The sequence below is a fragment of the Geotrypetes seraphini genome, chromosome 12 (genome assembly GCF_902459505.1).
Source record: "Geotrypetes seraphini chromosome 12, aGeoSer1.1, whole genome shotgun sequence".
NCBI lineage: Eukaryota > Metazoa > Chordata > Amphibia > Gymnophiona > Dermophiidae > Geotrypetes > Geotrypetes seraphini.
This window is the reverse complement of record NC_047095.1, coordinates 90,166,349-90,193,185: the sequence shown is the minus strand read 5'-3', so window position 1 is coordinate 90,193,185 and position 26,837 is coordinate 90,166,349.

Sequence of the window (26,837 nt, the reverse complement as noted above, 5' to 3'; positions counted from 1 at the left end):
CTCATACATATTCATTGTAGAACTCCTGGAAACCAGGCTGGTTGTGGATAAGAGCTAGGACCTGTGATGTAGGGACAGGGCTTGGGGAGGTAGAATGGGAGAAAGGGGAATCTGGAGGTAAGAGGTGACTAAAAAATTGGGTGAGAGATGATCCATGATGGCCGCGAGTGGCTGAATCTCGGAAGTGCTCTTCAGACGCTCGGGAAGATTGAATTTACCTTGGTAGTTTCTTCAGTTTGACTGAAAGATTGTTCTTCATGCCGAAAAGGAGGGGGAGAAGTGCTGCAGGAGCCTTGCGGCGCCCTGAAAATCTCCCAATGATTACAATCGAGCAAATGTTGAACCGGCTTCAGAGGGAGTCAACGGCATCAGGGAATTGCCCGTTGGAACCGGCGACGCAGAGTGACGTCGCTAGAGGGATCCAAGGGCTGGAGTTCACGCTCAGCCCTGATGCAAGAGACACTCCTCCTCAGCCACAGTTCACCAGCTCACCATGGGAACCAGGCCTGTCCGAAGAGATAGGGTCTGCTATCCGGGAGGCTCTTTCATCGGTGAGCCTGGAGATAGATATCCCCCAAGACATTTTGAGTCCTGGAAGAGATACAGAAGCACTGGGAACATCGGAGAAGAGAGAGGAAAAACTAGACGAACAAACTTCACTTTTGGAAGGTGAGAATGGGTCCTTTGTGGTTGAAAAACCCACTGAAATTACTATGGAGTCTCTTTAGGATTTAGTAATAAAATTGGGAAACACTTTGACTCCACAAATTAGAGAAATGGAAAAGAAGATATACAAACAAGAACAAAAATTAAATGAAATACAAGTGGATATGACCTCAATTAAAACAAAGTTGGGAAAAAATGAACTTGAAATAACTGAGGTTAAACAGGTACAAGAAATAGTGGTTAAAGATTGTGTGAATATAAGGCGGAAGCTAGAAATGATTGAAAATGGCCAGCGAGCCAATAATTTAAGATTTCTAAATTTTCCCAGGGTTTTATCTATTATACCCAGGGAAATGTTAAAGAAATACTTTTTGGAAGTCTTCTCAATCTCTGAGGAACTTATTCCGCCTTTCTCCCAAGTATATTATCTGCCTGTTAGAAAAACAGAACAGCAATTGGGTAATCAAAAACAGCAGGAACCACAATTGGATATTTCCATTTTATTGGAATCTTCTACAAAGGATTTGGTCACACCAGCAACATTAATAGCTACTGTTGCTCTAGCACCAGATAAGAATTGGATTATGAAGATGTTGTTTAAAAATAGAACTAAAGAGTTCCTGGGACAAAAAATACAGATCTTTCCAGACGTCACCAAAGAGACTCAAAAACGGAGAAAGCAATTCTTGTTATTAAAACCAGGAGTAATTTCAGTGGGGGGGGGGAGTTCTTTCTTAGATTTCCCTGTAAATGTATTGTTCTTCATGGTTTAGATAAGTATGTTTTCTTTGAACCAATGCACCTAACAAATTTTGTGGCTTTGAAACGTCTTGAGAAAGAAGGAACACCTGGAATAGTAACTGTCTCATGATTAGAATACTCCCTCCGATTTCAGCCACTTTGCCTTGTTTATTAATGGTTATTTTTTGTTCTTTCCTTTTAATTGGTAATGTCACTCTTTGAAAGTCTTGGATCAAATAATTGGGGACTATAGATTGCTTAAGTGTAAGAGAATGTTATTATGTTTTCTTATTATTATTTATGTTATGGATCACAATATTACTGTACAAGATATAATGCTTGATATTTTTTTTTGTAAAATGATAAAAAAAATAAAATAATAATAATTGGGTGATAGATATGAGTAGGAGTGTGTTAGATAGGGTGTAGGGCAGGGGTGCCCACCAGTGTTCCCTCTAAGCGGGCGGGTGTTGTGAGCAAACTTTTTTCACTGTGAGCTAAAAATATCGGGCGCCAGCAAGTTATGAGCCAAATAAATATGTTGCTTTCTACCACAGAACTTCCTTACGTTTGTATGGAATCTATCCCCTTTCAACTTTAGAGAGTGCCCTCTCGTTCTCCCTGCCTTAGCTACTAAGTCTATTCCCTTCAGGACCTTGAATGTTTCTATCATGTCCCCTCTCAATCTCCTCTGCTCAAGGGAGAAGAGGCCCAGTTTCTCTAATCTTTCGCTGTACGGCAACTCCTCCAGCCCCTTAACCATTTTAGTTGCTCTTCTCTGGATCCTTTCGAGTAGTACCGTGTCCTTCTTAAAGTACCAGTGCTGGACGCAGTACTCCAGGTGAGGGCGTACCATGGCCCGGTACAGCAGCATGATAACCTTCTCTGTCTCTTCAGTCCAGCATCTGCCCCTTCCATTCACTGTCTGTCTTTCCCTGCCATCTCTCCTCCTGCCCCCCCCCCACCCCCCAATTTGGTCTAGCATCCATCATCTTCCTTCTGTTCCCCTCATGGTCTGGCATCTCTATCCTTCCCTCCCCCCTGTGGTTTTTAGCATATCTCTCTTCTCATTTCCTCCACTCAGATCTGATCATTCTCTGCTCTCTCTTCCCTTTTCTTCTCTGGTCTTCCTTCTCTATTTTCTGCCTCCATCTAAATTAAATTCTTTCTTACTATTTAGTCCCGTTTCCCTCTTTTCACTGTGTCTACTCACAGCTTGTCACCCCTTTCCCTCACCCCTCCATTATCTTACTATTTTCTTCCCCCTTTATTTATCTCCTCCTTCCATCCAGTATGTGTTCTTTCCCCACTTCCATTCAGCATCTGCTCTCCCTTCTCAACTGACATCCATCTGCCTTCTGCTCTCTCTCCCTTCTTCTCACTTCCATCATCTGTCCCCTTCTCTCTCTCTCTCATCTCCTCCATTCCATCATCTGCCCCTTCTCTCTCTCTCTCCCCCCCCCCAACTTCCATCATCTGCCCCCCTTCCCCTCACCTTTGTGGGTCACTTTCTTTCCCCTGAGGGTGGCTCATGTCACAGGGGAAGCTTTGGCCGAGCAGAACCGCTTGATTGACAGTGGAACTTACTTGATTGATGTCGATGCTGGGGCCCGTTGCCGTTTGAAGGAAAAAAAAAAAGGTGGAAAAAAGGAACCTGTAAAGGCGAGAGGAAGGGAAACCTCCAGGACAGCTGCTTTTTGCCCTCCTTCAGCGGCCCAAGAGTTCAGACCAGCAGCGGCAGCTCTGTATGCTTTTAACTTCGGCACAGAGCTGCCCCTAATCAATAGTTTAGCGCGGTTTCATGAGGCAGCCTCGGGGCCTTTGATAGCCGGCCCGCTTCGATGATGCGATGTGAGCCGGCCTAGCAAAGGCCCCGAGGCTGCCTTATGAAACCGCGCTAAACTATTGATTAGGGGCAGCTCTGTGCCGAAGTTAAAAGCATACACAGCTGCCGCTGCTGGTCTGGAGGTGCGGAGACAAGGCAGGAGGCAAACGCGGTGGAAGGCAGGAGTCCCGGCGAAGGCAGGAGTCCCGGCACAGCGACTGCAACAGGAAGTTGCAAGTCAGCTGACGCCGGCCTTTCGTTGCGGCGGGGACCGAATCCTTCGCGGACCGGCAAGATTTTGTTTGCGGACCGGCGGTTGAAGAACTGTGCTCTACACTGTGTGCGCTGTGACGAGAAACTTGTGCGCTGCGAGGTAATATTTTGTGCGTCAGCGCACCCCAGCGCAGCTTAGTGGGAACACTGGACTGCCCACACTTTTTGGGCTTGCGAGCTACTTTTAAAATGACCAAGTCAAAATGATCTACCAACAATAAAATTTTAAAAAAACACAACGCACACTGTACGCATAGAATTGTTAATTATCATTCCTATTCCGGGTTTTTTTCAGAGGTCAAAGCAGATGACTCTATGCACTGTCACCTCAGTAACAACCATACAAAAATAGACAAGCCCCCTTCCTTTTTACTAAACCACGATAGCAGTTTTTAGCGCAGGGAGCTGCGCTGAATGCCCAGCACTGCTTTCGATGCTCATAGGCTCCCTGCGCTAAAAACCACCATTGCGATTTAGTAAAAGGGGACCATATTGTAAAATATAGACAGCAGATATAAATTCAGACACATTTTGATCACTAAATTTAAAATAAAATAATTTTTCCTACCTTCTCTGGTGATTTCATGAGTCTCTGGTTCCACTTTCTTCTTCTGACTGTGCATCCAATCTTTCTTCCCTTCTTTTAGCCTGTATGCTTCCTCTCCTCCTGACCTCATTCCCCCCCAACGTTTTCTTCTTCTCTCCCTGCCCTCTCTTTCTTTCTCTCTTCATGCCCCCCTTTCTTTTTTTCTGTTTCTCTTCTTTCCTTCTGTCTCCCTGCCTGCCCTCTTTCTCCCTCCCTGCCCTCTCCCAAGCCACTGCCACTGCCATCGGATAACAGGCCCCCAAAGCCGCCCGCCACTGGCCAAGCTCTCCTTGCTTCGGGCCCACCAGCATTCCTCTCCCCGACGTCAATTTTGCCGTCGGAGAGGAAGTTCCGCTGGCCAGAACTTCCTCTCCGACAGCAGAATTGACGTCGGGGAGAGGAAGGCTGATCGGCCCAAGATCGACCTATTGGGAAGAAATGCTGCGGGGTCCTGCCTTTGAGGAAACAGAAAGTAGGCAGGACCTGGCAGCAAGAAGAACAAATCGCAAGCTTCACTGACCCGTCTCCCGCAGCCCGCGAATGGGGCTCTAACATGTGCGTGCCGGCTTCCCTTCTCTCCCCCCCCCCCCCCCGGACATAACTTCTGGTTTCAGAGGGAAGAGAAGGGAAACCGGTACAAGCACACGTTAGCCCCCGGAGCATAAATTCTCCAAGCCGGTTTTTTGGTTTTTTTAAAATGTTGAGCAGCGGAGGCAGCAGCAGAATTCAGGAGCAGGCCAGTCAGGAGGGGGAAAAAAGAGAAGGGAAGAAGGGAACCCGCTCTGTGATCGACTAGGGTCGCCTGAGCAAGCGACCTGTCGATCGCGATCGACGTGTTGGGCACCCCTGGTGTAGGGGATGAAACAGGATGAAGAAAACTCTGGAGGACTTGGAAGGGCTATGGAAGGGTTGAAAGGCATTAAAAAAGGAAAGATGGCTGTGGAAGATGGGTCGCCTGCAGAAGGGAGAAGGAGAGAACTTGAAGGTAAATAGATAAATGCGACAAAAGGAAAATAAAAGGAAAGATCATGATGAGAGATAGATGTAGGGAAGGAAAAGAAGAAAACTGGGAGTGCGAAGAAACAGAAAATGGGGAAATAATCCTGCAAAAGGACTTGGGAAAAGACTGGCAAAGTAAACTGATCGGACAAAAAAATCCCATAAAAATATTTACAGTCCTGACTATTCATAGGTAGAGTTGGTGCTGGTATGGTACGAGTATGGTAGACTTCTGATTGCTTGCAAGGCTTTGTGTTACATCACACAATGGCAAAAGAGGGAGATTGCATTGCTGTTACTGATGTGGCAACAGAATTTGATGTAAAGTGGATGTGTCTGATGGACAATCTTGACATCATTGATGACATCATCAAGATGCACCTAGATGGCAACAGAATGCCACTAAAAACATAGGAATATGTGCTGGGCTATCTGACCATCCTTGGGATTTGAATTCATGAGCTTTGTAAGATGAAAATAGTGCCTTTAACCACTGAGCCAAAGGTGTTTTCCTTTAGGCATTGGTTCCTGCCATGTGAAATGAAGTAAGATCATAGGCATCTTAGAGTAAAAATAAATTTCCCTCTGGACCCTGGAAAGGGCAGAGTGCTCATGTAAATGGCAAAGTCCACAAGCCATACTCTTGTATGAGAGCAAATAAGACGCTGTAAAGGTACTGGAGAGTAGGAGGATTTGAACTCATGACCTTTGGAAGATGGAAGTAGTGCCTTTAATCACTGAGCCACAGGTGCTTTCTTTTAGATATGGGTTTCTGCCATGTGAGATGCTGATAGGTATCTTAAGGTAACAATAAGTTTCCCTCTAGACCCTGGAAAGGGCAAAGTGCTAATGTAAATGGCAAAGTCCACAATCCATATTCTCGTATGAGAGCAAATAAGAAGCTGTAAAGGTACTAGAGAGTGTGAGGGGAGTGGTTTTGAACTCATGACCTATGGAAGCAGTGCCTTTAATCACTGAGCTACAGGACCTTTTGTTTAGGCAAAGGTTCCTATTATTTTGTAGTGACATTCTACCATCTAGGTGCATCTTGATGATGTCACAATGATGTCAAAATTGTGTACCAGACACGTTCACTTGCTCTGAAGGATAGCTAATGTGTGAGTAGTATGTTAACTTTTATATTCTTAACCTTATGGAAATGAGGTTTAGTATGCAATATACTGTATATATATATATATATATATATATATATTTATATATTTCATGTGCTTTGCTTAAGTAATGCATTATTAAACATATTTTGAGCTTAATGTCCTGGAGTCCTCTATAGCCCAAAAGTAAAAGCCCCAATCACCTTTAAATGAACACCTATGGCACACCTAACTGACGCCTAAGTCACATCCACCTAACAAAACAATTAGGCCTGAAAACGAGGAGAAAAGGGCCTCAGAGACTTCATGCCTCTATGTCACTTGGACCTGAAAATGCTTTGAGCTATGAGTTATAATTGTAAATCTAAAAAACTCCGCTTATGAATATAAATTTTACTCAACCTTTCACAAAAAGATTACATATTATATTTTATAGATACATATCTTTCATAATAATGCCTTAAAAAAGGATCCTATTTCTGCTTCAGAGGTAATTCATAATAATGCAATTTCCAATAAAATAGAGTCATGCCAAGATGGTATGAGCAATGGTACTGTGAAAGTGCAACATTAGGAATTATTCCTGAAGCAGTGATAGTGAAAATGGGGAATTCTATCAGGGCATTATTATGAGAGATGCAGTCGGTCTACAAGAAAAGTGCACGGTTATACGAGGGGTCACGGAAAAGTTCTCAGACCAAATTGGGGTAGTCTCCATCACACTTAGAGGGAAATTCTATAAAAGGTGCCTAAAGATAGGGACCTAACTTAATTAGTACATTGGCTTCAATTGTGAGCTTTATTAACTTAAAAAACTAAAAATTAATTGGGTGATAGGTGCCTATCTTAGACACGGTGCCTAACTCCAAAGTAGGCATGTTTATGGACGGAGAAGGACTTATGCGCCATTAGACATGATTCTCGAAAGTACTTAGGCGCGTATAAAGAAGGCTTCTAAAACTCAGGCCTACACTGTAGGCACCTAATAGGCGCCTAAGTTTCAGTTAGGGATGATTCTGTAATGGGTGCCTAAGTGTGACTGGCATAAAATAGGTACCTAACTTTAGGCACCCAATTACAGAATCAAGGTTTCAAGGTTTATTAAAAATTTGATTAATCGCCTATTAACATTCTAGGCAATATACAATACAATTAAATTGAGGGGAATAAAATTAAAATAAATAACGAGAACCAAAACACAAAACAAGACCTACTGACAAGCAGAAAACAAGAGGATAGAGGGTGAAATACAATAATTTTAGAAAAGAAGACATCTAAGGATAACACAAAAGGGTAGGGGAAAGTTAGTTGAGAGCTGCCTTTTCAAAGATTGTAAGAGAGTCCTGGATTATGAATTAAAAGCGTCTCTGAAGAGGAAGCTTTTTAATGCTCCTTTAAATTTATCAATATTTGGTTCTTCCTTTAGATAGGGGGGCAGGGAGTTCCAGATTTGGGGTGCTATAACAGCAAATGATGTGGTATGTCGCACATGAAAAGTTTTGAGGGAGGGAACAAAAAGTAGATTTTGAGAAGATCTAAGAATTCTGGCTGGAATGTGTGGAATCAATAACTTATCAATAAAAGCTGGAAGTTTTGATCTGAGCGTTTTAAAAGTGAGAAGTGCGATTTTGAAAGTGATGCAATGTGAAATGGGAAGCCTGTGTGCATTTTTTTATAACGGAGTGACATGACCATATTTTTTTGCATTACTAATAATTTTAATAGCGGTGTTTTGAATGAGTTGTAGCCGTCTGATTTCCTTTTATGTAATTCCTTTATAGAGAGAGTTGTAATAATCAATTGTAGTGATAACTAGCGAGTGAATTAGAATATTTAGAGAGAAGGGCTGGAAAGAGATCTAAACAGTCTGATTTTATAAAAACAGTTTCTGACCATGGCATTAGTTTGCTGGTGATAATTAAGCTTGCTGTCTCTGATCACACCCAAGATTTTGTTGCGGATACCTCAGTGATCAGTAACTTATCGATATAGATTGAGGTTGACAATTGTATGCCTCCTTCCAGGGCAAGAGTAGGCAGTTAGTTGTGAATGTGCTTAAGGACAGCATATTTTCTCTGAGCCAGTTTTTGATCTTGGATAGTTTTAAGTTAATGGCTTGAATTTCAGTGGGGTTTGAGGGATCTAAAGGATGAAGTAGCTGAATGTCGTCAACATAGGCATAGGATGTAAAGCCTATAGATTGGCATAATGTCAGAAGTGGGGCTAAATAAATATTGAATAATAGCAGTGATAAAATTGACCCCTTAGGAATGCCGTAGTTAGTGTAAGCTGTGGAGGAAATATCATCAAGAAATACTGTGTAGGTTCTATCTTTGAGATAGGAGTGAACCATTCAAGAGCAGGTTCTTTGAAACCTACCACAGATAATCTGTTCTAAAGTTGGTGATCTATTGTATCGAAGGCAGCTGATAGGTCCAATGAAATAAGAATTATAGATTTATGTTGGTCAAGAAAATATTGAATTGAACTGATCAAGCCGAATAGTGAATGTTCAGTGGAATGGTGTTGCCGAAAACCCGTTTGATTAGGGTGAAGAGTATTAGTATTTTCGATGAAACTTAGGATTTGATTATATATTATCTTCTCGGTTAGTTTAGTGAAAAATGGTAAGTTTGCGATGGGCTGAAAGTTGTTACAGTCCTGACTTGATAATTTGAGATTTGCTTTCTTTTTGGGTCTGGCAGTTGCATCCTTTTAATTTGACCTTCCAGCTCAACAGGCACTGGTCTCTGCTGAGTGTATGTTTTCAGGCCTCATTACCCAAAGTCATCCCCATCCTCCTTTTATTTTCCCTGTTGCTTCAATGCCTTAAACCCCCCCCAAAAAAAAAAAACCAAAAAAAAACCCCCAGCTGTTTAATCTTTTTCTGTCATGTGAACATCTGTTGGAGCCCTACTCCCCAATGTGTCCATAAAATGTTTTGTTTTTTTGTACAATGAACTGATCATTAGTCTTCTTAACTGTAAGACCTGACCTTCACAATCATGGCAGCAATTAGTTACTTATTTGCTTGCCTGAGGATTTTAGAGATTGAGATTCTATCTTGACATTTTATTTTCATTAACTTGCTCTGATATGGAAATGGCTCAGTACCTGTTGCTGCTGTTGCTCTACATCTGTCCTTTTTTGCAAAAGAACACAGAATATTAACCACTGAGCTGCCAGCCGGAAGGGTTCTTTATAACAGGAATTCTTCAAGAGAAGGCTTGTTCTTATTCTAATTGTACAATATTGCTAAGGGCTCCTTTTACGAAGGTGCGGTTTAACACGCTAAACCACTGGACATGCTAGCCGCTACTGCCTCCTCTTGAGCAGGTGGTAGTTTTTTGGCTAGCTTGGGGGTTAGCACGTGATGAAAAGTTGCGCGCACTGAAGCCGCTACAATGGCTTCGTAAAAGGAGCCCTAAGTGTTTCCAAACTGTAACTCTTCATTTTGATCATACATTTTCAAACATTTCTGCAGATTTTCCATGGGAATCAGCAGTATGGACAAATTTTCTCTGTAGTTTGTAAGTACATATTTGTTACTGAAACCCACAAATTATAACTGGCGGCCGTAATACTTTTCCTACAAATTTCCATGAAACGTCTTAAAGTACTTGGAAAGAGCAGCAAGCAGAAACTGTTGTGACTGTTTAGGGTACCTGAATACCAAACTTTTTAACTTCAGGCTTGCCAAAGGAAACTTCAGAACTTGGTGACTTAGGAGTGAGGTCCATTACTGTCATGGTATGTGCAAAACTAACCCATTTGAAGAAATTGCCCCCTGAGAGGAATGAAGTATATTGACATGACTTAATGGATCAGTGCTCAAATATCATACAATGCTTCAGTTCAATTCACTTATACACATGTGAATTCATTTCTTCCTTGTTGAGTTCACAATTAATTCACCCCATTCTGGTGCAGATTTTTCACTTCTTTTCTCTAGTCCATTCCTCTCCACCCGGCTTCTCTTGGCTCATTCTCTGGCCTCTTCCATCTACCGCCCACTATCTTATCCAGATACTTATCTTGTCTTTCCCCTCATCTCCTGTCCTCTTTCTCTTTTGTCCTAGTTTCTTCCTCCCAAGCCCCAGATGGGGCCCAAGAGACTACCTTAAACCTCCTCAGAGTCCTGATCAAGTACGACAAAGGCAAGCAAACTTAAAAATAACTCTTGCTTCCATGGGCAGCCAGTGTAGATTTTTGTAATATGGGCTTACATGATCCGATTTCTTGAGACTGTAGATGAGACGGACTGCAGCGTTCTGAACGATTCTTAGTCGTTTGATGGTTTTCTTAAAATATCCCAAGTATATAATATTGCAATAGTCTAAGATATTCAAGATCAAAGATTGAACCAGCAGTCGAAAAGAGAAAAAGTCAAAATAGTGTACGAAGTTTCCATAAAGTGAATCTTTAAAAAGGGATCAAGAGGTAACCCGGGAAACTACAGACCAGTGAGTTTGACCTCGGTTCCGGGGAAACTGGCGGAAGCACTGATTAAAGAACACATCGATGAACATTTGGAAAGAAACGAACTTTTGATAACAACCCAACATGGTTTCTGCAGGGGGAGATCGTGCCTAATGAACTTATTGCACTTCTTCGAAGGAATTAACAAACGGATGGACAGAGGAGACCCCATAGACATCATATACCTTGATTTCCAAAAAGCCTTTGACAAGGTGCCTCACGAACGTCTACTCCGGAAACTGAAGAACCATTGGAGTGGACGGAGACGTACATAGATGGATCAGAAACTGGTTGGTGGGTAGGAAACAGAGGGTAGGGGTGAAGGGCCACTACTCGGACTGGATGAGAGTCACGAGTGGTGTTCCGCAGAGCTCAGTGCTTGGGCTGCTGCTATTTAATATATTCATAAATGATCTAGAAACAGGCACGAAGTGTGAGATAATAAAATTTGCGGACGATACAAAACTATTAAGTGGAGCTGGGACTAAAGAGGAATGCGAAGAATTGCAAAGGGACTTGAACAAATTGGGGGAATGGGCGGCGAGATGGCAGATGAAGTTCAACGTTGAGAAATGTAAAGTATTGCATGTTGGAAACAGAAACCCGAGGTACAACTATACGATGGGAGGGATATTATTGAATGAGAGTAACCAAGAAAGGGACTTGGGGGTAATGGTGGACATGACAATGAAGCCGACGGCACAGTGCGCAGCAGCCGCTAAGAAAGCAAATACAATGCTAGGCATAATCAAGAAGGGTATTACAACAAGGACAAAAGAAGTTATCCTGCCATTGTATCGGGCGATGGTGCGCCCGCATCTGGAATACTGCGTCCAATATTGGTCTCCGTACCTTAGGAAGGATATGGCGTTACTCGAGAGGGTTTAGAGGAGAGCGACACGCTTGATAAAAGGGATGGAAAACCTCTCATACGCTGAGAGATTGGAGAAACTGGATCTCTTTTCCCTGGAGAAGAGGAGACTTAGAGGGGATATGATAGAGACTTATAAGATCATGAAGGGCATAGAGAGAGTAGAGAAGGACAGATTCTTCAAACTTTCGAAAAATAAAATAACAAGAGGACACTTGGAAATGTTGAAAGGGGACAGATTTAAAACGAATGCTAAGAAGTTCTTCTTTACCCAACGAGTGATGGACACCTGGAATGCGCTTCCAGAGGGCGTAATAGGGCAGAGTACAGTACAAGGGTTTAAGAAAGGATTGGACAATTTCCTGCTGGAAAAGGGGATAGAGGGGTATAAATAGAGGATTACTGCACAGGTCCTGGACCTGTTGGGCCGCCGCGTGAGCGGACTGCTGGGCATGATGGACCTCAGGTCTGACCCAGCAGAGGCATTGCTTATGTTCTTATGTTCTTATGAAAAAACATTTTTTAACCTGAGAGTTAGTGTGATCTTCAAAAGTCAAGCTTCGGTCCAAGATGGCATCCAGGATTTTGATGGTAGAATTAATTGGGTGGTCTGGCCCATTTAATCTCAAAGAGGTATTCGTGATATTGTTATTAGGACCAGTGGCGTACCAAGGGTGGTGGGGGGGGATGGTCCACCCCTGGTGCACGCTCCCAGGGGGCGCACAGCCGGCCACCCTCTCTATTCTGCCGCTGCTGCTTTCCTTAACCAGCAGCAGCGGCAGTAAACTTCAAATCAGGGGAATAGACTTAGCAGATAAGGACAGGTTGTTCACCCTCTCCAAGGTAGAGAGAACGAGAGGGCAGTCTCTAATGTTGAAAGGGGATAGATTCCATACAAACGTAAGGAAGTTCTTCTTCACCCAGAGAGTGGTAGAAAACTGAAACATTCTTTTGGAGTCTGTTATAGGGGAAAACACTCTCCAGGGATTCAAGACAAAGTTGGACAAGTTTCTGCTAAAGCGGAACATACGCAGGTGAGGCTGGACTCATTTAGAGCACTGGTCTTTGACCTGGGGGGGCCGCCGTGTGAGCGGACTGCTGAGCACGATGGACCACTGGTCTGACCCAGCAGCGGCAATTCTTATGTTCTTACTGCTAATTTCTTGGACCAAAGATCTCTCACTTCTGCAAAAATTCATTTGCTTCATGCAGGTTGAGTTCCAAAACTCTCTTTGATATGTTTGATTTAGTTATCAATTACTACTACTGCTACTACTTATCATGTTTGATTAGTTATAGTTTATAAGAATTTGTTCTAATCTTGAATCACTGTTCTATATTTAGTTCTTGTGCAAATAATGATAGGAAATGGAAGATCAGTTATGTTTTGTTCAGTGAGACTAGGGCAGAAGGAAATGTCTCACTTCTGCAATAAGAATGGATGTCGGATAGCAAAATCTAAGCAACAAAGGAGAGGGAATCTAAGGAGTAGAAAACAAAGCCAAACAACAAAGCACAATGGCCCATATTCTTTAAACGGCGCCAGAAGGCGCTCTACTAACACCTAAGTTAAGTGAAAACTGCCATTTAAAAGATGTTTTAAAATGATTTTCAAGGTGCCTACCAGCGCCTAAAAAAACGGCACCGGAATCACGCCTACATGGGCACTTTATGGCGGCTAATGCTGCTGTAGGCGTGGCTAATGCTGGCATTAGGAGCCATAAAGGCCCAAATTCTGTAACCGGCACCTAATGTTAGGCACCTATTTCAGAGGTGCTGACTAGATAGGCGCCTATCTAAATTAACAAGTTCAATTAAGTTTTTTTAATTAGCAATAATTGACACTTAGGCGCCTATCAAGAGAGAGTGATTCTGCAATAAAAATTTAGACGGCCTTCAAAAAAATAGGCGCTCTGCACGTTAGGCATGGGCGTGGCTACGTGTGAGGCGCCTTGTTGCAGAATCTCTGCTCTTAAGCATGCTTAAGCGCTCACATAGGTGCCTAACTTTTAGTTGTGCCTAGAGCTGGCCTATTTATTGGGCGCCTCCAAAATAGGTGCCGCTCAGCATGATTCATTAAACAGCACCCAATTTTACTTGAATCACGCTGAACAGTGCCTACTTCGGCGCCTAATGTTTGGGCGCTTCTTATAGAATTTGCCCTAAAGTGCCTACATAGGTACAATTCACGTCAAAGGTAGGCACTAGAAATATAGGCCTTGAAAAACCCTGGCCTATGTTTCCAGCACCTACCTTTGTCGGAGGCACGATTCTCTATACGGTGCCGTTGTGTGACTGTATGAAAAGGAAAAAAAGATCTCTACATATACCGTATACAGACGTTTACTGTGAGCTTTTACTCTTTAATGAAAGTTTTTGACATCACTTGATTGGTAATTAAGTAACTCATTTGCCTTCACTTTTGGATTCCTTGAAAAAGATTCTCGAAATGTGTCCCATGTCGGGACCCGTTTACTTCCCAAAAGCTAAGTTATATTTAGTATTATAGCTTTTTTGACTGAAGAAAAATTTTTGAATAATCACTATACAGTATAGTAATTCTTTATTGTTTGTCACTATTCCATACACAGTGGTTTTGACTATAGGAGCTTCAGTTCTTGGTCAAATTACACAATTCTGAGTGTATGTGAATCATCTTATATTCATGATATTCGACATATGTGAATATATATGTAGAGATCTTTTTTCCTTTTCATATTGATTTATTTTGATCTCTATTTTTCGTGCAATACTTTATTGGACAGCTTCCCTACCCCTGCTTTGTGACTTTTTTGGCGCTGTTGTGTGACTGACATGTGATCGGCGGCCACTATTAAGGCAGCCACCAACAATGGTGCTGTTTAGAAACTGAAACACTAAAACTGAACCACTTTAGGGAAATAAAGCTGACCATCTTTCTACAAAGCAGAGAGCTAGGCTAAGAGGGACTGCTGAAAAGTTCTTAGCCCAACCAAGAAAAGAATGATGTGGAGCCACATGTTTCAATGATATGAAATTAAATGAAAAGTGTCAAGAAATATGTGGCAATAACGTGTAAGTTTCATGCTCTTCTTGGTTGGGCTGAGAACTTTTCAACGGCCCCTCGTACATCATGAGAGAGTATAGATACAGATATCAAAACACAATAAAGGAAAGAAAAGACTCATTTACTAAGTGCGATTCTAAATTAAAGCAGGCATTTAGAATTTTGTAGAGGTAGAAGCCTGTGATCTTCCATTAAGGGCTGAAATTGTGGGAGATTTTCCAATCAAAAAGAAACTCAGATGTGCTGGTTCAAAAAACACATTTTATACATTCAAATACCAAATGATATATTTTCAAAGAGACTTTAAATTAAACTGAGCACCCAACTGAACAACACATGGCCTTAGTGACAAATACTTTTTTCTCTGAGCTGGTTTGGCATAAGCCACAACTGGATAAATCCACAATTTCATATGACTAAATAATTCCTGGCTATGTCTAGACATCTCCTCAAAACCAAATCTCTATCTAAAAGCAGAATCGGGGCCAATGTGCCTCCAAGAGTGGGTTTTATAACCAAACTTTAATCAGAGACCTGACAGAGGCCATGTTTGAGTGGAACGCCTGCATCAGGGGACATCAATTCCAGTAATGTAGGGTGGCGCCCATTCTTTCTATATCAGTGTACAATCCTACCACACAAAAAAGCGAGAATAATGTAGCCTGCCCTTTCAAAATGTTGAAAAAAACCCACTGCCAAGGCTTAAGAGCCTGAAATGGAGAGTCTCTGTCATAGAGGACACTACCCTGACTGTGTTACTGAGATTGATGCCCCCTGACTCAGGCAATTTGCCAAAACATGGCCTGTGTTGAGTCTCATTGAAATTTGTGTAGCAAAATCTAATCATCATCCATAAGGCCAGCCAGCATTTCAAATGCTGAAGAATGTTATTTATCTGAAAGGAATTTTATAACAAAACACCTAAAAAATGTACATAGTGTGCTGCTTATTTTAGAACTAGAATGAAGGCAGAGCTATGTGCCTTTATATGTTATGCACTTATGAGGGGCCACAGAAAAGTCTCAGTCTAACCAAGAAGAGAATGATGTGGAGCCATGAAACTTACAATTTATTCTACACTTTTCTTGACACTGTTTGTTTTATTTTATAGAAACACGATGGCAGATAAAGGCTGAATGGCCCACACAGTCTGCCCATCCACATCTCCCTAAGAGATCCCACATGCCTGTCCCATGCTATCTTGAATTCAGATACAGTCTTCATTTCCACCACCTCCATTGGTAGACTATTCCACGCATCTACCATCCTTTCTGTAAAGAAGTATTTTCTTACATTACTCCTGAGCCTATCACCTCTTAACTTCATCCTATGACCTCTCCTTCCGGAGTTTTCCCTCATTAAAGTTAAAAAGGAATAGATTCTGTACAAACGTAAGGAAGTTCTTCTTCACCCAGAGAGTGGTAGAAATCTGGAATGCTCTTCCGGAGGCTTTTATAGGGGAAAACACCCTTCAGGGATTCAAGACAAAGTTAGACAAGTTCCTGCTGAACCAGAACGTACATAGGTAATGCTAGACTCAATTATAGCACTGTCTTTGACCTAAGGGCTGCCACAGGAGCGGATTGCTGGGCACGATGGATCACTGGTCTGACCAGTAGCGGCAATTCTTATGTTCTATTTGAAAAAGACTCATCTCCTGTACATTAATGCCACATCTCTATCATATCCCCTCTCTTTGGTCTTTCCTCCAGAGTATACATATTAAGGGATTTAAGTCTGTTCTCATATGATTTATGTCAAAGACCACTAAAAGTTTTGTAGCAGCCTTCTGAACCGGTTCCATCATATCATTGAAACGAAAAGTGCCAAGAAAAGTGTGGAATAACTTATGTTTCATGGCTCCGTGTCATTCTCTTCTGGCTGGACTGAGAACTTTTCAGCAGTCCCCTCGTAGAAGCAGACCTAGTATTGTACAAATTCAAACACACTAATTACACCAGATCCGAGCCAAGTGTAACGGAGACGTGCACAGCCAAAATGTTTCCTCTTCTTTTCTGGATTGCTCAGCATTTTCCCCAATATTTGGGTACTTTCTCAGTTCATCTCACACATTCATTTTAAATGCATGCTTCTACTTTGTGTGTTTAAACATGTTAATTCATTGCTTTACATGTGAACACTATGGGGCTCATAATCGAAAGAGAAAAACGTCCAAAAACCGGCCTAAGTCGGCACTTGGACGAACATTTCTCAAATACGTCCAAGCGCCGATAATAAAACCGTGTTTTGGACGTATTTCTAAATGTCCTAGGCCTTCATAGTGCCGCTCAACGTCCAAAGCTAAACGGGGCATTTCAGGAGGTGTGTCGATGGCGGGAGTTGGGCGGGACGTGGGTATGCTTAGACTTAGTCGTACAGCATGTAAAACTGAAAGTTTAAGAACGGAGCCTAGACGGAACTTGGACGTTGAGACTTAGACCATGTAAAACATGCTCTAGGTCACAAACACCCACCTAAACTCACCAGATAAGCACTGCAAACACATAACACAGACCCCCATACACTATCCCAGTGATCACCAATCCCCCCCAATCCCATAAAAATTTTATTCACAACTTTAAATTTCAGCATCCAGACCATCATCATCTGGCCGCCTGGCATAGAAAAGCCTAGTCGTCTTGGGGTGAGTTAGGGACCCCTAGAGAGGAGGACCCATGCCCATAAGCCCCTGTAATCACTGCATGATACTGAAACATGTGCACTGCCCTATACACCCCAAAACCCTTTTTTACTGGCATATAAGTGGCTCCTGCAGCCATAAGGGTTTTTTGGGGTGGTAGATAAGTGGGTCTAGGGAATTCTGGAGGTGGTTGGGGGGCTCACCGTCACCTATAAGGGAGCTATAGTGAGGAGAAGCCATGGCACCCTTTTTGTGAAGTTCACAGTAGTGCCCTGTAAGTTACTCCAGTATTTAGGTGGCATATCTGGGTGTGCAGTCCATCACTTTGCAGACCCCTCCCATGTCCAACAGGGCTTATTCTAGGCGTTTTGGACTTGGACGGAAGGTTGGATGGAAATGTGGTATAAAGATAGACGATTTAATGGCTTGGACGATCAGATCGGCAGGACGTATAATTAGACGATTTTCGAAAGTAAAAAAAAGTTGGACGTATCTTTCGAAAATGTGTCTTAGGCTCTTTTTAACTTTGGACGACTTGCGAGATGGACGTAGACAGACTTAGACGTCCCTTTTGATTATGCCCCTCCACCCCCCTCCTTTACAAAGCTGCGCTAGTGTTTTAGTGCCGGCCACGGTGATAACAACTCGGACGCTCGTAGGAATTCAGAGAGCATTGGAGCTGTTACCGTGGTGCTAGCGCGGCTTTTTATAAGGAGGGGGGGGAAATTTTTTACGGTGCCTAAACAAACTGAAGGCACATCCCTAAAATGTAAAACATGTGTATAAATCTAGGCATATATTTTTTAAAGTAAGGGTGATGCATTTGATATGCCTCCTTTCTGTGGTACAACCAGAGAAGTTAATTTAAAAACAACAACATTATTTATGCTTGTTCACAGCATACAAGGAACAAAGAAATCGTGGAGAGTCCGATGTCCAAGATGAGGGCTTTATTTAAACAAATAAATAAATAGTCCACATAAAAATGTCTAGAGCCTGAACCTCTGGGAAACATATGGACCCAACATAGTCCGTGTTTCGACAATGTAGTCTTCTTCAGGGGTCCCTATGTAGTCCTAAATGCAGGCATGTGGATTAAATAATGAACGTAAAAGGCTCAACATTGTAGAGATACATCTGTGGAGATATTGAGCCTTTACATTCATTATTTAATCCACATGCCTGCATTTAGGACTACATAGGGACCCCTGAAGAAGACTAAGGGCTCCTTTTACGAAGCCACGTTAGCAGTTTAACGCGCGCTAAACTGCCGGCCGTGCTAGATGCTAACACTAGCATTGAGCTGGTGTTAGTTCTAGCCGCATAGTGTGGGTTTAGCATGCGCTAAAAAGCTGCGTGCGCTAAAACCGCTAACGCGGCTTTGTAAAAGGAGCTCTAAATTGTCGAAACACGGACCGTGTTGGGTCCATATGTTTCTCAGAGGTTCAGGCTCTAGCCATTTTTATGTGGATTATTTATTTATTTGTTTGAATAAAGCCCTCATCTTAGACATCGACTCTCCACGATTTCTTTGTTTCTTCGATATTACCCTCTGTGGAGGGACCAGGGTCAATTTTCTTGTTGTTCACAACATACAACCAAGTATCCAACTTGCAAAGCAAAATAGAAAGAAAAAGGAAATAAACCCAAAATATCATTCTGAAAGGTCACTTTGGTCAGCCACAAAACTTAGAGACTTGAAGAAAGCACAGATGTTTTATTCAGCATATGCGGACTCCTGAGCCCCCAAGCTGGCAGCTTCAGAAGTCCCGAAACAGGAAGTTACAGTGATATTTATACATTCTCTGGCTAAACAACTGAATGCTAAGAAAAAACTTATCATGTGTTACTTTTCTTAACAATCATTGGTCCTAAGCTCACACTATCAGGTCACTTATCTAAGCCATGCAGTCTTTCTGTTACATGTCCAGGAGGGCGGAATACAATACTGTGTATGCTGAGATAACCATAAGAAGCTAATACGCCCAAGCTACAACACCCAGTGCAGGCAGGCTAGAACATGAGATAAGTCATGTCTGCAATTAAACATAATTCAGCATTTTATTAAGGAGAAAACTTAGTTCAAGACTCAGGAAAACCAGTCCTAGACTCCTTCAATTCTAGTGAGAAACTGAACCACTTTAGGAAATTAAAGCTGACCACCTTTCCACAAAGCAGAAGGCTAGGCTAAGAAGTTCATAGCCCTCAGAACGATCTGGTTATTTCCTTTACTAACATGCCTCATATATCCTCATATGCAGATGATTTTGAAGGTTCTGATGAAAATCTGCAGGATGTGTCCTTTAAAGATCTATGGCAAATTAATGTGAGGATGGAGGAGTTACTGAAATCTGTTGTTACTCAGTCTTAAGTATTTTCCAAAGAGGTAGTAGAAAAGCTGGAAAATCTAAACTAAACTAAACCTTAGGTTTGTATACCGCATCATCTCTACATTCGCAAAGCTCGACATGGTTAACAGGAGTTAGGGTAGAAAGGAACTCCAGAGGAGGGAAGGGATTAAGAGGAAATTTAGAGGACTAGAATAATCAGAGAGGGAGGAAGAGTTACATTTTTGAAAATGTTTGATTCTAATATAAAAGCATTAGATGCACGTGTAATTAAAACTGATAAAACAGGTTTCTAACTTGCAAGGGTTTTTCCGTGTCCACTATGAAAATTTTACATTCTATTCATTTAAGATTAGAATCGTTGGAAAACTCTGCAAGAGCGAAAAGCCTACATTTAATAAATTTCCTGAAACTTACCTAATAACTCCTCAGATTTTTTTTAGTAAGTATCTTAAGGAGTTATTGGGGGATAACTAAATCCTGACTCAATACCTATTTCCAATATATATTATATTCCGAAAAAAACAAAGGATGGTAACAGAACAAGGAGGGATCAGTTGGCTTCTGTTGATATTGATCTGACACAGTTCCTAGAGGATTCTCAGGATTCGATCCTAACTAGATCCACTCTTTGGTATCTTGTTCGAACGAAAGCGATAAAATATTGATCATGAAGCTGTATTTTAAAATGAATTGGCTCCGTTCTGTGGTGAAGAAATACAGATTTTTTTCCTGACGTGGCAAGATCCACTCAGCTTAGACGGAAAGCCTTTTTGGCTATGAAATCTAAGGTGGGGGATAATTACATTACATTATATTAGGGATTTCTATTCCGCTATTACCTTGCGGTTCAAGGCGGCTTACAAAAGATTTATAAACAGGGGGTTACAATGGTAGCAAAATTGTCATTACTAGGGTAGTAAAGAGTAGATCCTTTGTCAAATTTTGTGTTGCTAAGAGTAAGTGAAGTTAGGGTTGTTTCAAGAATTTCTTGAAAAGTATTGTTTTTTATTTCTTTTTGAATGTCTTGTAGTCTGGGGTGGTCATCAGAAGGATGGAGATCATGGTTGTCTAGCCTTGCGGCTTGAGTGGCTAGGAGGCCGTCGTGTAGTTTAGATCGTTTACTTCTTTAATCGGAGGAATGCGTTTTTCTGTGTCTGATTGTGGGTGCTTGGATGAGGCGGTTGTTCAGGTAGGATGGGCTGTCTCCGTTTAGGGTTTTAAATAACATGCAGTAGAATTTAAATTGTAATGGGGCCACTTTTTTCCTGAAGTTCAAGGTTTTATTAAAAATTTGATTAATCGCCTATTAACAATTAAAATGAGGGGAGCATAATTAAAATAATTAACAAGAACCAAAGCATGGACAAGACCAACAGACAAACGGGAAACAAGAGGGCAGAGGGTGAAATACAATATGATCAGAAAAGAAAACAGTTAAGGGCATCTCAAAAGGGCAGGGAAAGGTTAGTTGAGAGCTGCTTTTTCAGAGATTGTGAAAGAGTCCTGAGTTATGGAGTAATAGCATCTTTACAGAGGAAGCTTTTTAATGCTCCTTTAAATTTTTCAATGTTTGATTAACGGCAAATGAAGTGGTACGTCACATATGAAAAGTTTTGAGGGCGGAAACAGAAAGTAAATTTTGAGAAGAGGATCTTAGAATTCTAGTGGGAATGTGCGGGATCAATAGCTTATTGATAAAAGCTGACTGCCTGGATTTAAGCACTTCGAAAGGGAGGAGGGTGATTTTGAAAGTGATACGATGTGGGATGGGAAGTGTGTAAATGTTTAATATCATATTTAAGTACGGATTAAGTCTTTTTTGATCCAATGCAATTAGATCAATTTTTGGTCCAGTTTGATAAACAACCATCTGGATAATTATCCTTTTTTTTCTCTCTGGTTTAAATAATCACAAATTTCTGAAAGAGGAGATGAATATATTACGCCTGTATGATAGGAAGAATAAATGAATCCTTCTTTAATGTTTCCTTATTTTCCTAATTAAATAGAGTTGCATTTCCCCATTGATGTGGGCTAGATGGGATTCCAATATGGCAGTGTATCTCAAATTGTGTGCCAAGGCACACTGGTGTGCCTCTTGAGATTTCAGGTGTGCCTTGGTACACTGGGGAGGAGGAGAGCTGCTGGCACCAGCTGACTGCCTACAGGATTACCTCTTGTGGCGCCAGCACCTATCTTTGTTTCTGGCCCTCTTCCCTTCTGACACCCCGCATTAGCATCTCAGGGCTCGCCTGGAGGGCCTTTACACACACGCGGACATAGACATGATGATGTCACACATGTATGTGATATCATCATTGCGATATCTGCCCACTTCCAGGTGCCTTGTGCCACGGCCATTACCTTTAGAGTGCCGCGGCTCGAGAAAGTTTGAGGGACACTGCAATATGGTGTTAGAGCGGCATTATTTTCTTATGTTAGTAGTTGCTTTTGTTTTCCCATATTTGTATGTTTTGATGGATACATTGTAAAAATGGGATAAAATAAAAAAAAAAGAAAAAGTTCTCAGCCCAACCAAGAAAAGAATGATATGGAGCCACATGTTTCAATGATATGAAATTAAATGAAAAGTGTCAAGAAAAGTATGCAATAACTTGTACGTTTCATGGCTCCATATCATTATCTTCTTGGTTGGGCTGAGAACTTTTCAGTGGCCCCTCGTACATCATAAGAAAGTATAGATACAGATATCAAAAGTTTTTTCAAGTTTCAAGTTTTATTAGTGCTTGATAAATCGCTTATTGAATATCTAAGCGATATACAATTCAAGTAAAATAGAAATACAAATACACTGACTTTAAATAAAAACGCAATAAAAGAAAGAAAAGACTCATTTACTAAGTGCGATTCTAAATTAAAGCAGGCATTTAGAATTTTGTAGAGGTAGAAGCCTGTGATCTTCCATTAAGGGCTGAAATTGTGGGAGAATTTTCCAATCAAAAAGAAACTCAGATGTGCTGGTTCAAAAAACACATTTTATACATTCAAATACCAAAATGATATATTTTCAAAGAGACTTTAAATTAAACTGAGCACCCAACTGAAAAACACATGGCCTTAGTGACAAATACTTTTTCTCTGAGCTGGGTTGGCATAAAGCCACAACTGGATAAATCCACAATTTCATATGACTAAATAATTCCTGGCTATGTCTAGACATCTCCTCAAAACCAAAATCTCTATCTAAAAGCAGCACAAGAGCTGCTATCAAGGTGGCAACTTTAATAGCCAACTGGCCAAGGTTCGAAACGGGACTTTTCAAACTTAGTTCCGATGACGTATCTTTGTGCTCTTCTTGTGCTGTCACAGGATTGAACATAGCAAACCTTTAATATAGATGATAATGTTACTGTATTTTTAAAATCTCCTTTAAATAATGTTCAACATGTCCTACAGGAAAACTCTGGTTTGCTTTGGAAAAATTATTAGAATCTAAGATTTCTCAACTAGATATGTGTTTGAGAGCTTCCGTGTTCTGTGAATCAAAGTATTATCCTTTGAAATATCAAAACCTAAAGCTTCAATTTAGATAATCTGCAGACCACAGTCCCCAATTTTGTTCTCATATTATACTGGTGCTGTTGACAGTTTAGTTACAGTCTGAGATGATGTTTTTGGCAGTTGAGCATTATAAACGTGAAATTGTTCCAGTAGAGAGCTTTATAAAATTATCTATAACCAGCCAAAATATATCTAAAGTGTATACTTGTTGTTTTGGCAGAGAAAATAACTGAATGCTTGTTGCTGGGAAGTGCAGTTCACTGCAACTGGTATTTCCACCATTCCCCATCCTCCTATGTTTATCACCTGGGCCCTTCTGTGTGACTGCAGAAGCCTCAACACAGCCATCTCCTCCTGAGTCATCTAGCAAACCTTCTCATTACTATCCGCAAACACTGTAGGATGGAGGCCTACTGCAGCGTTTCTCAATACGCGGTACGCGTACCCTTGGGGGTATGCGGGCTGTTTGTTGGAGGTACGCGGCAAGGCCACTGAGGAGAATATTCCCTGCCCGCCTGTCCATTGAAGCCAAGTTGCTGCCGCTGTGGATCCCTCCTTGCTGCCTACCCCAACCACTGAAGCCACTGCCAGGGTTCCCTGCCCACCCCCTGTCCTCCCTCCCAAAGCTGACCCACAGGGCTTACTTCCAATGTCAGAGCTGATGTCAGAGGAAAGCTTCCCGGGTAAGCGGGGAGAGGGGGGAGGAGGGGGGTTGTCCCAGTTACCTCCTTAACGCACTGGCTTCTTCTGCCTTCAGCAGCTGGGGACGCGCAGCTGGCAGCAGTTCACAACACTGCACATAGAAACCTCTTCAACGTCAGAACTGACATCAGAGGGAAGGTTTGTGGGTCAGGCCACATGCAGTGTGTGAATCACCTCTTGCACGTCCCCCCAACAAGCTGTTGAAGGCAGATGGAGAGAGTACAGCTCGAACAAGTAAGGGGAACACAATCTTTCTGGGACAAAGGGAGAAAGGGGGAGGAGCGTATCAGGGCATTGGAGGGGCATGATTCTGGGACAACGGCTGGAAGGCAGGGAGGGGGCGCAAAACTCGACTCAGAAGGAAGGGAGGTGGCAAAAACATGGGACAAAAAAGGGAGGGAGGGAGGGAGGAAAGGGGCACTAACTTGGGACATAGGAGGGAGGGAATAGAAAGGGAGAATTGTTGGGCATGAGTGTGTGAGTGAAAGGGAAAGATATGGTAGCACATGGGGAAAGGAAGAAAGAGGAAAATTGGGCATAGAGGAAGAGAGGAGTGAGGTAGAGATGTATGGGGAATAGAAGGATGAGAGGGAGAAATGTTGGATATGGTGGCAGAGAGAGAATAGAGGGACAGATTGAAGGGGATGTAAGGGGGAGGAATATTGGACATAATGATGGAGAGAGAGAATGTGGCATGGTGTTGAAGAGTGGTGATAGAAGGAGAAATGGGCATAGGGCTGGTGGGCAGTGGTGAAAAATGCTGCTCATGATCCAGGAGATGAGAGAGGGAAAAATGTTTGACTCGTGGAGGGACAGAGAGAGAGAGATGTTGGTTGGGGAAGGATATGAGGTCCGGAAGAGAGGAAACGTGCAGGAGGCAGAAAGAAAGAAATATTAGATGCACAGTCAGAAGGAAGTGCAACCAGAGACTCGTGAAATCACCAGACAATAGAGGTAGGAAAAATGATTTTATTTTCAATTTAGTGATCGAAATGTGTCTGTTTTGAGAATTTATAGCTGCTGTCTATATTTTGCACTATATTTTTTTTGTTTTTCTATAATTGTTAGATGACATTGCATATTTAAAGTCATCTGCCTTGACTTCTTTGTATCCCCCTGAATATAAATGATAATTAACATTTTCTCTGCATACAGTGTACTTTGTTGTTGGTTTTTTAAATTTTGTGGTTGCCATTATGTATTAATAAGATTATATTGTGTGTATGTGAAAAATGGATAGAAGAAATTGGCATTACATTTAGTACTATTATTGAAGGATCTGGGCGGAGCCTGGGTGGGTCTGGGGTGGAGCTTAAGCAGGTGTACTTGGATGACTTAGGGTTAGACTTAGGGTGTACTTGGCTCGAAAAAGTTGAGAAACACTGACCCACTGTGTTCTTCCAGGCTCAAAGTTACTTCAAGAGCTTGGGAAGACGCCACCTACAACTTGCTGTGGAAAAACTTCCAGTGGCTAGCACTTTGGAAGAGTAATTGAATCTGAGCCATGAATAACAAAGCTGCCAAGCGACCCAAATACCAAGGGATTAACCTTTTTTCTTCGCCATAAACTACAATAAAATAAAAAAGAAAAACAAAGATAAGTGTGACCTCAGCAGTCAGGGCTTCTATCTGCCATCTAGCACTGCCTCCCAGTGGAAAGCTAAGGGCCAGATTCTGTATAGGACACCCGGTCTCAGAAGCCACTTAAGTAGTTTTGAGAATCGCACACAAGCATCCTATATAGAACTGAGTCTGTCCTCATGGACAAATGCCTAAGCCCACCTAACACCACAATTCTCTAACCAGCATCCATGTCACAGGTGCCAGTTAGAGAATTGGGTTGCCTCTGAACTGATCGCGGCATGGGACATGCCCTGCTGCGATCAGGTTTAGTGGCCGCGGCAGGGACCCATCCCCCTTGTGAAGACTACTGGCAGGAGGGATGCCCAGGCCCTCCTGCCAGAACCCCCCTGAAGCCGCCCCCTACCCCTGAATGTCCACGGCAGGAGGAGTGCCCAATTTCTCCTGCTGGACCTCCCCGCCCCCTGCAAAGAGGATCAACTGGTGGGATGCCCAGTCCCTCCTGCCGGAACCCCCCCCTCGCAAAGAACATCGGTAGGAGCCATGCCCAATCCCTCCTGCTGGAACCCCCTCCTCTTTATTGGAAACCATTCGTATTACCGTATTCAGTTCTCACTGCAGCTTCTTGATTTTCATGTAGGCTCATCAGTTGAGTTATGTGTTTGGGTATTCCCATTTGTACTAGAGTTCTCCATAAGAACATAAGAATAGTTTATTGTGATCCAAATAGTCAAAAGCTTTGCTGTTGTTGATGAAGCAAAGGTATAGGGATTTTTGGTACTCTTTGCTCTTCTCCAATATCTCTTATTCCTCGACTTTTCTGAAATCAGCCTGAACTTCCTGTAGTTTCTTGCTTAATGTATGATTGGAGCCTTCATTGTATTATTTTCAGCAATATTTTGCTGGCGTGTGCAATTAATGCAATGTTCTGTTGTTGTTACAGTCCTTGACATCACCTTTCTTCTGTATAGCTATGAACAGTGATCTTCTCCAATCCAATGAAGGGGTACCAAGCTTTATAATGACTTCAGGTATTATAGGCATTCTTAGCAGAGTACATAGAACATAGAAACATAGAAATAGAAGGCAGATAAGGACCACGGCCCATCTAGTCTGCCCACCGCAATGACCCTCTCCCACTTAACTCAATGAATAGATCCCATGTGTCTATCCCATTTGGCCTTAAAATCAGGCACGCTGCTGGCCTCAGTGACCTGAAGTGGAAGACTATTCCAGCGGTCAACCACTCTTTCAGTGAAAAAGAATTTCCTGGTGTCACTGTGCAGTTTCCCTCCCTTGATTTACCACGGGTGCCCCCTGGTTGCCGTGGGACCCTTGAGAAGGAAGATATCTTCTTCCACTTCGATGCGGCCTGTGAGATACTTGAATGTCTCGATCATGTTTCCCCTCTCTCTGCATTCCTCGAGTGAGTAGAGTTGCAA